General features: G+C 43.8%; 1 protein-coding gene across 1 annotated transcript in view; it reads left to right on the top strand.

Annotated features, from left to right (window-relative positions):
• Positions 1 to 12,359, top strand: part of LOC137439145 (astrotactin-2) — a 1,262,948-nt gene that overhangs the window by 868,070 nt on the left and 382,519 nt on the right. The gene's annotated exons all lie outside the window — the stretch shown is intronic.

Here is a 12,359-nt window from a genome sequence, read left to right as displayed (position 1 = left end):
ATGATGGGAGGGGCTTTCATGCAGACACCCAGATCAAATGTATTCAGGACCCATCTCTGACCCACCGCATTAACAAAAGTTTAAGTTACACCGACATTAGGAACATACTGTACATAGATGAGGCTAGCTTTAACGTTAGCTAACATGGTGCTAGCTGGCTCAGCTGTTATTCTGCCTGTTTATGATTTCATGCAGAAACTGAAGTCAAGAGTGTGAGTAACATTATAGTTAGCATCTTACCTGGCTAGATTGGAGGATGAATACCAAGAACAACACACAGATGGAATGGAAGACTGAACTTTCAACTGAGGTATTCAATAACATCAACGTTACCAATTGATACGAGCGCGCGACATTACCAATTGATACGAGCGCGCGAGCGCGCATGTTACATGGATGGAAATGTAAAATGGCAGCTATAGCAGCACTAATTTGGATCTCTAGTCTGTCATTTCTGCACTGTGATTGGATAACATAAAAAAATATGTTTGGGAGTTAACAGCAGGAGTTGGTAGATTTTACGTGGGCTGGGTGAGAAACCTTTAAATAAGCAAGTGAAAATCTCTCGCAATACAAAGTCAATGGTGGGAAGAAAAGTTGAGTGGTACCAATGTTACTGCCAATGTCCCGCCCCTATGCAAGACTCAGGAGCATCTTGTTGACATTTAACCTTGAAAATACCTGGGTTTAGACCCCTTATGTACCATGTTAAGTTATCTGCAGTATTAACGTATCCTTATCATTTGTAAAACTGATTATTTTGTAATTACAGCATTAATATGCATACTAGTATACCATAGACACATGTAATCATGTTATGAATAGTTCTATCATGATCTATGCCCTTCAAAACATGGGTCTAGACACCTTCATTTTTCAATTATCTGCAATATTGGCTGAGATATGTCAAAAATCGTTTTTTTGATAATGGCAGCAGTAATTTGCATAAAAATGGTATGTGGGACATTTTTTCAGCTTGGGGCCATAGCTAGTCATTTTCTACACATTTTTTCCAATCTAGAAACACTGATTAGAAGTATATCTCCGGGGGGTGCAGTGGGACCTAGTCTTCCTACTAGACTAGGCATATCTCCTTAAATCCTTTCGCCATGTTCCCTCCACAGTCCCTTTTCCAAGCAGGTCACCAATCAGTCGAATAGCATGAGCTACAGTCAGTTTGAATAAGCCATAGGGAGCTTCATGCGAATGTTGAAAATCCCGGCATGCCCGCAGGCCAGCGGTCAGTGTCAGTGGTGGAGAGGTGCCTGGAATAAATTAATACCCAACCTATGTAATAAAATACCTCTTGCTGGCCACATACAGTGCCTTCAGAAAGTATTCACACCCCTTGACCTTTTTGCACATTTTGTTGTGTTACATCCTGAATTTAAAATGGTTTAAATTTAAAAGAATTTGTCACTGATCTGCACATAATTTGTCGAATAGTGTGGCCTGTTAATGTGCATCCAAGGCAAATTCTACATCATCACTGCCATTGCTTCAACATCCGCTTTCCGACAACTCGGTTGTGAAACAAAAAATTTGATGGCTCTGCTTCCTTTACAACTTGAGTTACCCTATAATGTGCATTTAACCACTCACTCAGATAAAAGGTAACATTGGAAACTATTTTCTGTTTTCTTTAAATATATTGTTACGGACGCGGAATTTGGGGCTCTTAACGAGGGGAGACGCCTCGGGTTCCTCTCAACCTCCGATCCTGAGGCCACCGGTCACGGATAACTCTGTGATCCGGCAGGTTGCCAATCAACCATTAACACCAATTAGTCGACCAAATCTCCCAGGGTCCTTCGTCTGACACCATTTACCTGGGGGTGACGTGGCTTATCAAACAGGGGACCGTGCCCTCGATACGTACTGATCTTTATCTTATTTAAACAGGTGCAGCCAAGTGAACTACCCAGTACGAACCGGCTACACAGTGGAGCCAAATGAGTGGGGAAGAACGTCCTGGCTAACGCTAGTTTGGACTATGCTAGACCAATGGAGGAAATGACATCACAAACAGATTGGAAGAATGTGTGTGGGGGAATTTATTAATACAAGAAGGGAGGTAGGAAAGGTATGCGGTACATTCATACAATCAAGGTTTATTGACAAAGTACAGCAGGGCAAAGACATTTATTCATGTGGTGCGACGAAAGGCAACAACAAACAAACAACAACATGCATTTTAAGGCCATTTTCCCTGCTAGAGCGGGGGTTAGCCTTGCGGTCCCCATGACAATCTTCTCCATTTTGCCTTATTTTCTGCATCTCCCCTTGTTAACCCCCTTGCCCGCATTTCATCTTCCACCATCTTTAGCCAAGTCTTTCTCGGTCTTCCCCATCCTCTACTTCCTTCTACATTCATTTCCATCACTCTTCTCAACCAGTCACTTTCATCCTTCCTCAACACATGACCAAACCATCTCAAACTGTTTCTCTTCACAGCATCCATCACAGGCTCTATTCCCATCATCTTGCGCAATTCATCATTTGTCTTCCTCTCTCTCAACGATACTATGCACATCCACCAAACCTTTCGCATTTTCCACCCTTTCCAGCCTTCGTTGCTGCTTGATGTTCATTACCCATGTCTCGCTCCCATAAATCATAACACTTCTTACACATGCAGCATACACCTTTCCCTTCAGCTTCAACGACACTCCCCTCCTCATCAGCGCACCACTCAGTTCCCAAAACTTCTTCCATGCACATCTCACTCCAGCAACCGTTGCCGAGTCTGATCCACCTTCTCCATTCAGCATGTCTCCGAGGTAGCAAAATGTTTTCACACCTTCCAGCTTCACGTCGTCTCCAAGATCCAACTCAACATTTCCTCCATCTGCAGCTCCCTCTGTGCACACCTTACATTTGAATGTATCTGCCACATGGTTAATGACCCTCTCAGACCACGACATTTTTGATGAACTTTTGATGAGAGACTCCTCTCCGGCCTTGCTCCCCCAGCTCTCTCTGTGCTCTGTCCCCCAAATATTCCTACAGGTCGCACAAGATCTGCCAGCCACCCTCTGATGGTTAAACTGCCGAAATCTCGGCTCTCTGCTCACCTTCACTCTTTCATTCCTCTTTTCTCCCGCCTCTGGAACAAACTCCCACACTCACTTCAATCACACTCCTCCCTCCAGGTCTTTAAAACAGCTGTTCACCACCATCTCTTATCTTCCCCCATCCAAAACCTTGATCTTTTCTACCCCCACTAATTCACCCCAGATCCACCTTGTTTGAAATTCCAACTTCTTTCCTGGAAGTCCTGGCAGTGTCCATATGTTTTATACCTCTCCCACCCCCCCCCCCCTTCCCATGCCTCCCCCCCAAAGCCCTCTCCCTCCCACAGTTCTCTCGATGTCTCCATGTCTCTCGGTCCCTGCTCTCAAATGTTGTGTTTGTGTCCTTCCCCCTCTCTCCCCATCTTGTCTACCGCTCCCGATGTTATTTGTTTTATGTGTCTGTTTGTCTTTCTGTGTGATTAATGTTCGCTCTTTCACGAGCCTCGATCTTGTATTTAAAAAAAAAAAACCAAAAATAACAAACCCACTCAGCACACATTGTACATTGAATGGAGTTTACTCCGACACCTTTTCTGCACACAGCACATGGCCACTTCCCAGTTCTTTCCACCTCACCACATGCTTTACCACTTGCCATCACCTTCATCTTTCCGATATTCACCTTCAGACCTTTTGTCTCCATACACTCCTTCCAATTGTTCATCTTCTCCTTCAGTCCATACATACTTTCTGCAATCAACACCAGATCATATGCATACAACAACTCCCACTGTAAACCCTCGCACGTCCAACACAGCTACAAATAGTAGTGGACTTAGTACCGACCCCGATGCACTCCCACCTTCACCTCAAACTCACCACTGTTCCCATCCTTCATCCTTACAGCTGTGCGTGCTCTTTTGTACATTGCCATCACAACTCTGATCAACCATTCCTCCACTCCTAACTTCCTCAATGCCCATGTCACTACTTCGTGTGGAACCCTATCGAATGCTTTCTCCAGATCAACAAACACAAGAAACAACTTCTTCCTCTTCTCCATATTGTACTTCTCCTGCAACTGCCTTACAATAAAAAGCGCATCTGTCGTTCCTCTTCCTGGCATAAATACAAACTGCATTTCATCAATCTTCACTTTCTTCCTTATCCTGGTCTCCAACACCCTTTCCAATACCTTCATTCCATGCTCCAATAACTTTATCGCTCGATACGAGCCACAGTCCAGAGGGTCACCTTTCCCCTTGTATAGAGGGACGAGGGTACTCAGTTCCAAATCCACTGGAATGCGGCCTTCTTTCGCCACCAGATTACGGATCTCTGTCATTCTCTTCACACCCCAACTTCCTGCTGCCTTCAACATATCTCCCACAACTCCCGTCGGTCCTCCCGCTTTTCTACTCTTCATTGCTTTTATCGCTTCCTCAACTTCCATCTCAGTTATCTTCTCTGCCGGTCCTAAAACTGGGTTACTCTCTATGTTGCCATCGCATTCATTCTCTGCATTCAACAGCATTTCCATATATCTCTTCCATCTTCCTTTAATTCCATCTGGGTCGACAACGATTTGTCCCACTTCATCCTTCAAGCAACTCACCCCCATCACATCACACCTCTCTTTCGCTATCTGCTTTGCAATCCTGAATACCGCTCTCTGACCCTCTTCCGAATCCAAGCGTTCTCAAAACATTTTCCTACATGCCTCCTGTGCCTTTGCTACCTCTTTCTTTGCAGCCTTCTTGGCTGCCTTATAACTTTCATGCTCTGCTTTTTCTGCCCCCGTACCCTTCGCCTTCTGCCACTCCTTGAACTTCTTCCTCTTCTCGTTATTCCTCTTTCCAACTTCATCATCCCACCACCATGTTTCCGAGTGCCTCAGTGGTCCTTTTGTCCATCCACATACCTCACCAACGGCTCCCAACAGACTATCTTTCATTGACATCCAACCACTTTCTAGCTCAACAACATCATCCTCTACCCTACTCAGCCTCTCTTTTAATGCCTCCCTTACTGTCACCTCTTTCAACCTCCACACCTTCATTCTCGGTTCGTACTTCACCCGCCGAGCTCTCCTCGCACCTTTGACCCTTATGTCACAGACAACCAAGTCCTGCTGTGAAACAGCCTCCTCCCCCGGGATCACCTTTGTGTCCCGGAGGTGCCCCCTATCTCGCCTACGCACCATCAGGTAGTCAACGGTTGTCGTCGACCCACCTGACATGTATGTAACAAGCGTATTATCCTCTTTCTGGAACTGTGTATTACAAATCAACAAATCAGCTCCATCAGCAAACTCCAAAATCCTTTCACCTTCTCCATTTCTCACACCATATCCGTAACCCCAATTTACTCCCTCAAAACCGTCCATACTCCTTCCCACATGTCCATTTAGGTCTCCTCCTACCACAACAACCTCCTCATCTTTCACATTTTCCATCAGATTCTCTATTGCACACCAGAACTTGTCCTTCTCTTCATCGCTCCGACCAACCTGCGGAGCATATCCCGAGATGACGTTCACCAAGGGCTTTCCAATCATCATTTTCACTATCATCAACCTATCACTCACTCTAGTCACACTCACCACACTGTCTACAAACTCCTCAGAAAACAGGATACAAACGCCATGCACGCCCTCCGGGCACCCTTGCCACACAAACTTGTATTTCTGTCCATGCCTACCCCTCACCATTCTCACACCACTTCCCTTCCATCTCGTCTCTTGCACACAACATATGTCCACTCTTCTTCTGACCAATACTTCCACCACTTCTCCTGATATCCCTGTAATTGTCCCTACATTCGATGTCCCAAACCTCAGAAACCGATCTCCACTTCAGGCATCAGACGTTTCGTCGTCATAAATGGAATGATTTCCACCCTTGCTTCCATCGGGTTCGCCACCTTGAGTTTTGACCAGCGGGAGTGGGGTCCCCCACGGGGTACTTCGGGCTGTACCCTGCCCATATGTAGTTGTAATTGTCATGGTTCTCTTTTTGAGGCAATGTTTTTCTGGCCGGATGCCCTTCTTGACGCCAACCATTTTAGTCGCCTCTTACGACACGCAGGGATACGGTGTACCTATTCTAAACCGGGGTACACTCCGGGCAACGAAAGGCAACAAAAGGGGAAATGTGTGTGGTTCCGCAATGTACCAAAGCAGAGAGACACAGTGCAAATCTTACCCATCTAATATAACCACTTATATTACTTAAGTCTTACCTAAGCAAACTTAGCATTGGCACCAAATCAGACTGGCACCCATAGGAAAGGTAGAAAGGTTTCAGAAAAAAAAGAGCAAGAAAGGCTTTGGAATGATGTCTTGGCTCACCATGCAATGATTCATGAGTCTGTTGCTTCCCTGCACTGGGGGAAGGGATAATGCAGAGTAAATTGTTGTGCACCCTTTGATTGAACGGTTCACCCAGAGATCCTCTCGATTTCCCTGGCAGGTTGAAGGCTGCAGGTTGGTGCCCCTGGTGGATAGCTCCGATGAAGCACAATGGAACTTGAAGACCAGACTGGATGACAGAGATTAGCCCCTAACAATGTTGTCTCCGTCTCCATCCCATCTCTTTCTGTCTTGACCTGTCCTGGACGGAACTTGAACTGCTGGATGCTCTCTGATTCAATCGGAATCTCTCCTTAACTGTCTGATTCTGTCTGCTTAATGTTTAATGTCGAGACCAATTTGCAGCTCCTCCTTATATGTGTCCGAGGAGGGGCGGGGTCCGGTAGGGGTCAAGAGTGACGCCCTGCCATGTCCAGGCATGGTGGCCGGGAGCAAATGTCATGTGCTGCCCTCTTTGGTCCTGTGTGGCATGTTCATTAGCTCAGATGAGCCTCTGTGTGACGTCACCCTCTCTGCGAGCTTGTTGGTCTGAAATTGTCCTCAATCATGTCCAGGACGTGCCACGGGCCTCAACTCCTGACTTAACATTGGGCGGACTTGCATCGCTCCCTGTTCACTTCTAGAATATCCGGCAAAGGCCGGGATGTCATGGTGGACAGGAGGGAACAATCGGTCATCGCCGACAGGAGGGAACAATGGGAAGGTTGGCACAGATTTGCACTAACCGGCAGTGCGTCTTGTTGGCTGGTGGCGTCACAAGCACAGGCGAAATGGCATACTCAAGCAGCAGGAGATTGCGGCAGTGAGGTGCAGGCAGGTGGTTTAAGTGTTGCGATGATCGAATGGTTGAGGTCTTGTGGTGGTGGGACTGTGGTTGAGGTGGCATGGTTGAATTGTGAGTAAATAAAACTAAATGATGATCATTGGTCTTGAGGTAGAGGAAGGCGGTTGTGGTGTTGTGGCGTGGAGGTGGTTTGTTCTCCCATAGTGGTTAAACTGAGGTTGAGGTGCTTTTGTGGTGGCGGTGGCAGATGGGTTATGGCGCGCTGACTTGAATGTGTTTTGGCGTGCATATGCAAATGAGGAATGGTGCGTTTCCTCCACGGCTCGAAAGAAATAGCGCTCGATTCCAGAACAAAGATAGATGGGGGCAATGAATGAATGAATGAATGAATGGTCGTTTTAAAGCCATTTTCCCCGCAACAGCGGGGGTTAGCCTTGCGGGCCCCATGACAATCATGGTTCCCTGTTTGAGGCAATGTTTTTATGGCCAGATGCCCTTCCTGACGCCAACCCTTGGTCACGCTCTTACGATGCGCAGGGATACGGTGTACCTATTCTAAATCTGGGTACACACCGTGATCATTCATCCCAGCAAGCTGGTACTCAATTTGCCGACCTCGGAAGGATGACAGGCTGAGTCAACCCCCCTGGCGTTAATTCAGCGATCGATCGGGATTCGAACCCAGGATCCTAGGATCCCAAGCCAGCACCCTAACCGCTAAGCCAACACCAGGCAACAGGGGCAATATGGGGGGAAAAACGTAACTAATCCCTCAACGCCGCATATCCCCTTTGAAACCCACTAGACGCAACGGAGAACTTTTCTGGAACATTTAATAATGACCTAACTCGGGAACCTATATGTTGTGTGCCATCTGTGTGTGACAATCCCAATGTTACATGCCTCCATCTGCCACCGTACCGGTTCCATCGCTTATTGACGAGTCGTCAGCAACAGTATACACAGAAACACACACCACGGGGCTCCCTAACATGTTCCACATGCAAAGCCGACAGCAGTCATCATATAAATATCAAGACCCATTCAAGTCTCTCATCTGTGATTAGGCTTACCTTGTGTAGCCTTCTATGGTTACTGTATGCAGTTTTCTATGGTTACTGTCTGCAGTTTTCTATGGTTACTGCATGCAGGTTTCTATGGTTACTGTATACAGTTTTCTATGGTTATTGAATGCAGTTTTCTATGGTTACTGTATACAGCTTTCTTTGTTTACTGTATACAGTTTTCTATGGTTACTGAATGCAGCTTTCTATGGTTACTGTATACAGCTTTCTTTGTTTACTCTATGCAGGTTTATATGGTTACTGTATGCAACTTTCTTTGTTTACTCTATGCAGGTTTATATGGTTACTGTATGCAGCTTTCTTTGTTTACTGTATGCAGGTTTCTATGGTTACTGTATGCAGCTTTCTTTGTTTACTGTATGCAGGTTTCTATGGTTACTGAATGCAGCTTTCTTTGTTTACTCTATGCAGGTTTATATGGTTACTGTATGCAGCTTTCTTTGTTTACTGTATGCAGGTTTATATGGTTAATCTATGCAGCTTTCTATGGTTACTGTATGCAGCTTTCTTTGTTTACTGTATGCAGGTTTCTATGGTTACTGAATGCAGCTTTCTTTGTTTACTCTATGCAGGTTTATATGGTTACTGTATGCAGCTTTCTTTGTTTACTGTATGCAGGTTTATATGGTTAATCTATGCAGCTTTCTATGGTTACTGTATACAGCTTTCTTTGTTTACTCTATGCAGGTTTATATGGTTACTGTATGCAGCTTTCTTTGTTTACTCTATGCAGGTTTATATGGTTACTGTATGCAGCTTTCTTTGTTTACTCTATGCAGGTTTATATGGTTACTGTATACAGCTTTCTTTGTTTACTCTATGCAGGTTTATATGGTTACTGTATGCAGCTTTCTTTGTTTACTCTATGCAGGTTTATATGGTTACTGTATACAGCTTTCTTTGTTTACTCAATGCAGGTTTATATGGTTACTGTATACAGCTTTCTTTGTTTACTCTATGCAGGTTTATATGGTTACTGTATGCAGCTTTCTTTGTTTACTCTATGCAGGTTTATATGGTTACTGTATGCAGCTTTCTTTGTTTACTCTATGCAGGTTTATATGGTTACTGTATGCAGCTTTCTTTGTTTACTCTATGCAGGTTTATATGGTTACTGTATACAGCTTTCTTTGTTTACTCTATGCAGGTTTATATGGTTACTGTATACAGCTTTCTTTGTTTACTCTATGCAGGTTTATATGGTTACTGTATACAGCTTTCTTTGTTTACTCTATGCAGGTTTATATGGTTACTGTATACAGCTTTCTTTGTTTACTCTATGCAGGTTTATATGGTTACTGTATACAGCTTTCTTTGTTTACTCAATGCAGGTTTATATGGTTACTGTATGCAGCTTTCTTTGTTTACTCTATGCAGGTTTATATGGTTACTGTATACAGCTTTCTTTGTTTACTCAATGCAGGTTTATATGGTTACTGTATGCAGCTTTCTTTGTTTACTCTATGCAGGTTTATATGGTTACTGTATACAGCTTTCTTTGTTTACTCTATGCAGGTTTATATGGTTACTGTATACAGCTTTCTTTGTTTACTGTATGCAGGTTTCTATGGTTACTGTATGCAGCTTTCTTTGTTTACTGTATGCAGGTTTCTATGGTTACTGAATGCAGGTTTCTATGGTTACTGTATGCAGGTTTCTATGGTTACTGTATGCAGGTTTCTATGGTTACTGTGTGCAGGTTTCTATGGTTACTAAATGCAGCTTTCTATGGGTACTGTATGAAGGTTTCTATGGTTACTGCATGCAGGTTTATATAGTTACTGTATGCAGGATTATATGGTTACTGTATGCAGGTTTCTATGGTTACTGAATGCAGCTTTCTATGGTTACTGTATACAGCTTTCTTTGTTTACTGTATGCAGATTTATATGGTTACTGTATGCAGCTTTCTTTGTTTACTGTATGCAGGTTTCTATGGTTACTGAATGCAGGTTTCTATGGTTACTGTATGCAGGTTTCTATGGTTACTGTATGCAGGTTTCTATGGTTACTGTGTGCAGGTTTCTATGGTTACTAAATGCAGCTTTCTATGGGTACTGTATGAAGGTTTCTATGGTTACTGCATGCAGGTTTATATAGTTACTGTATGCAGGATTATATGGTTACTGTATGCAGGTTTCTATGGTTACTGAATGCAGCTTTCTATGGTTACTGTATACAGGTTTCTTTGTTTACTGTATGCAGGTTTCTATGGTTACTGAATGCAGCTTTCTATGGTTACTGTATGCAGCTTTCTATGGTTACTGTATGCAGCTTTCTATGGTTACTGTATGCAGCTTCCTATGGTTACTGTATGCAGCTTTCTATGGTTACTGTATGCAGCTTTCTATGGTTACTGTATGCAGCTTTCTATGGTTACTGTATGCAGCTTTCTATGGTTACTGTATGCAGCTTTCTTTGTTTACTGTGTGCAGGATTATATGGTTACTGAATGCAGCCTTCTATGGTTACTGTATGCAGCTTTCTATGGTTACTGTATGCAGCTTCCTATGGTTACTGTATGCAGCTTTCTATGGTTACTGTATGCAGCTTTCTATGGTTACTGTATGCAGCTTTCTATGGTTACTGTATGCAGCTTTCTATGGTTACTGTATGCAGCTTTCTTTGTTTACTGTGTGCAGGATTATATGGTTACTGAATGCAGCTTTCTATGGTTACTGTATGCAGGTTTCTATGTTTACTGTGTGCAGGATTATATGGTTACTGAATGCAGCTTTCTATGGTTACTGTATGCAGGTTTCTATGGTTACTTTATGCAGCTTTCTATGGTTACTTTATGCAGGTTTCTATGGTTACTGTATGCAGCTTTCTACGGTTACTTTATGCAGGTTTATATGGTTACTTTATGCAGGTTTATATGGTTACTTTATGCAGGTTTCTATGGTTACTTTATGCAGCTTTCTATGGTTACTTTATGCAGGTTTCTTTGTTTACTGTATGCAGCTTTCTATGGTTACTTTATGCAGGTTTATATGGTTACTGTATGCAGCTTTCTATGGTTACTGTATGCAGGTTTCTATGGTTACTGTATGCAGCTTTCTATGGTTACTGTATGCAGGTTTCTATGGTTACTGTATGCAGCTTTCTATGGTTACTTTATGCAGGTTTATATGGTTACTGTATGCAGCTTTCTATGGTTACTTTATGCAGGTTTATATGGTTACTGTATGCAGCTTTCTATGGTTACTGTATGCACGTTTCTATGGTTACTGCATGCCGCTTTCTTTGGTTGGAAGAGCAGGGTGTTAATTTTCATGATCCTAGCCATCTGAAGATTATCGATTATGTGAGGATTGATTGGTTGTTTCTTCTACAGAAAAAGGACTTACCTTGTTGGACACTTCAAATGTTCCACCTGAACGGTCACCAATTTAGTAACTGATGGTACTCGGAGGCCTATGCGGTCTGCTAGGGAAAGCCAAACAGACCTTCACTTCGGTTTCTGATGCGCAGAAACTCCAACGAGAGCTGTCGTCGAACCTGGTTCTCCCGACTAAAGGATGTGCCGAGCGATAAGCTGGGGTGAACCATTGGGTTTTGAACCTTCTAATGAGGTGGTTTTCTGTGCTAATTTATAACGGCTGTGGTCTAACCCACATTGTTCATTACCATTTCCGATTCGAACCATAACCCAGGGTGAAATGCCAGTGTGAAAAAACAGGATTTATTAAGAAATGTAGGGGAGGGAAGAACAAGAAGCAAACACAACGATGACAAGAGTTTCTCTAATAATAATCCTCTATGGTTGCTGTGAGAAATGAGATTTTGACAACTTGATGCAATCTACTATTGAGGCCCAATCCCTCACACACACACACACAACAAAGACAGGGATAGATCACAAGACAGAAAAACCTCGCCACGCGATGTTTGCACGGGTGTTGAGGGGCAGGTGGTGGTGGTCTCATTGGGAGGGAGATTGCAGGCTGGATCCCGGACGAGCTTGTGGCTTCAGGCCAATGAGCACACACTGTCATCCTCTAAGTTTACTTTCCACCCCTCCCTCTCTCTCTTGCACTCAGCCACCCGCACTTTGCCAACTCAGACTCACTCAGACCAACTGTCCATTTCTTCGTCGAACTCTC

Source organism: Myxine glutinosa, chromosome 13 (assembly GCF_964187855.1).
Source record: "Myxine glutinosa chromosome 13, kmMyxGlut1.1, whole genome shotgun sequence".
In the NCBI taxonomy this organism is placed as follows: Eukaryota; Metazoa; Chordata; class Myxini; order Myxiniformes; family Myxinidae; genus Myxine; species Myxine glutinosa.
This window is presented reverse-complemented; position numbering and strand designations above follow the sequence as displayed.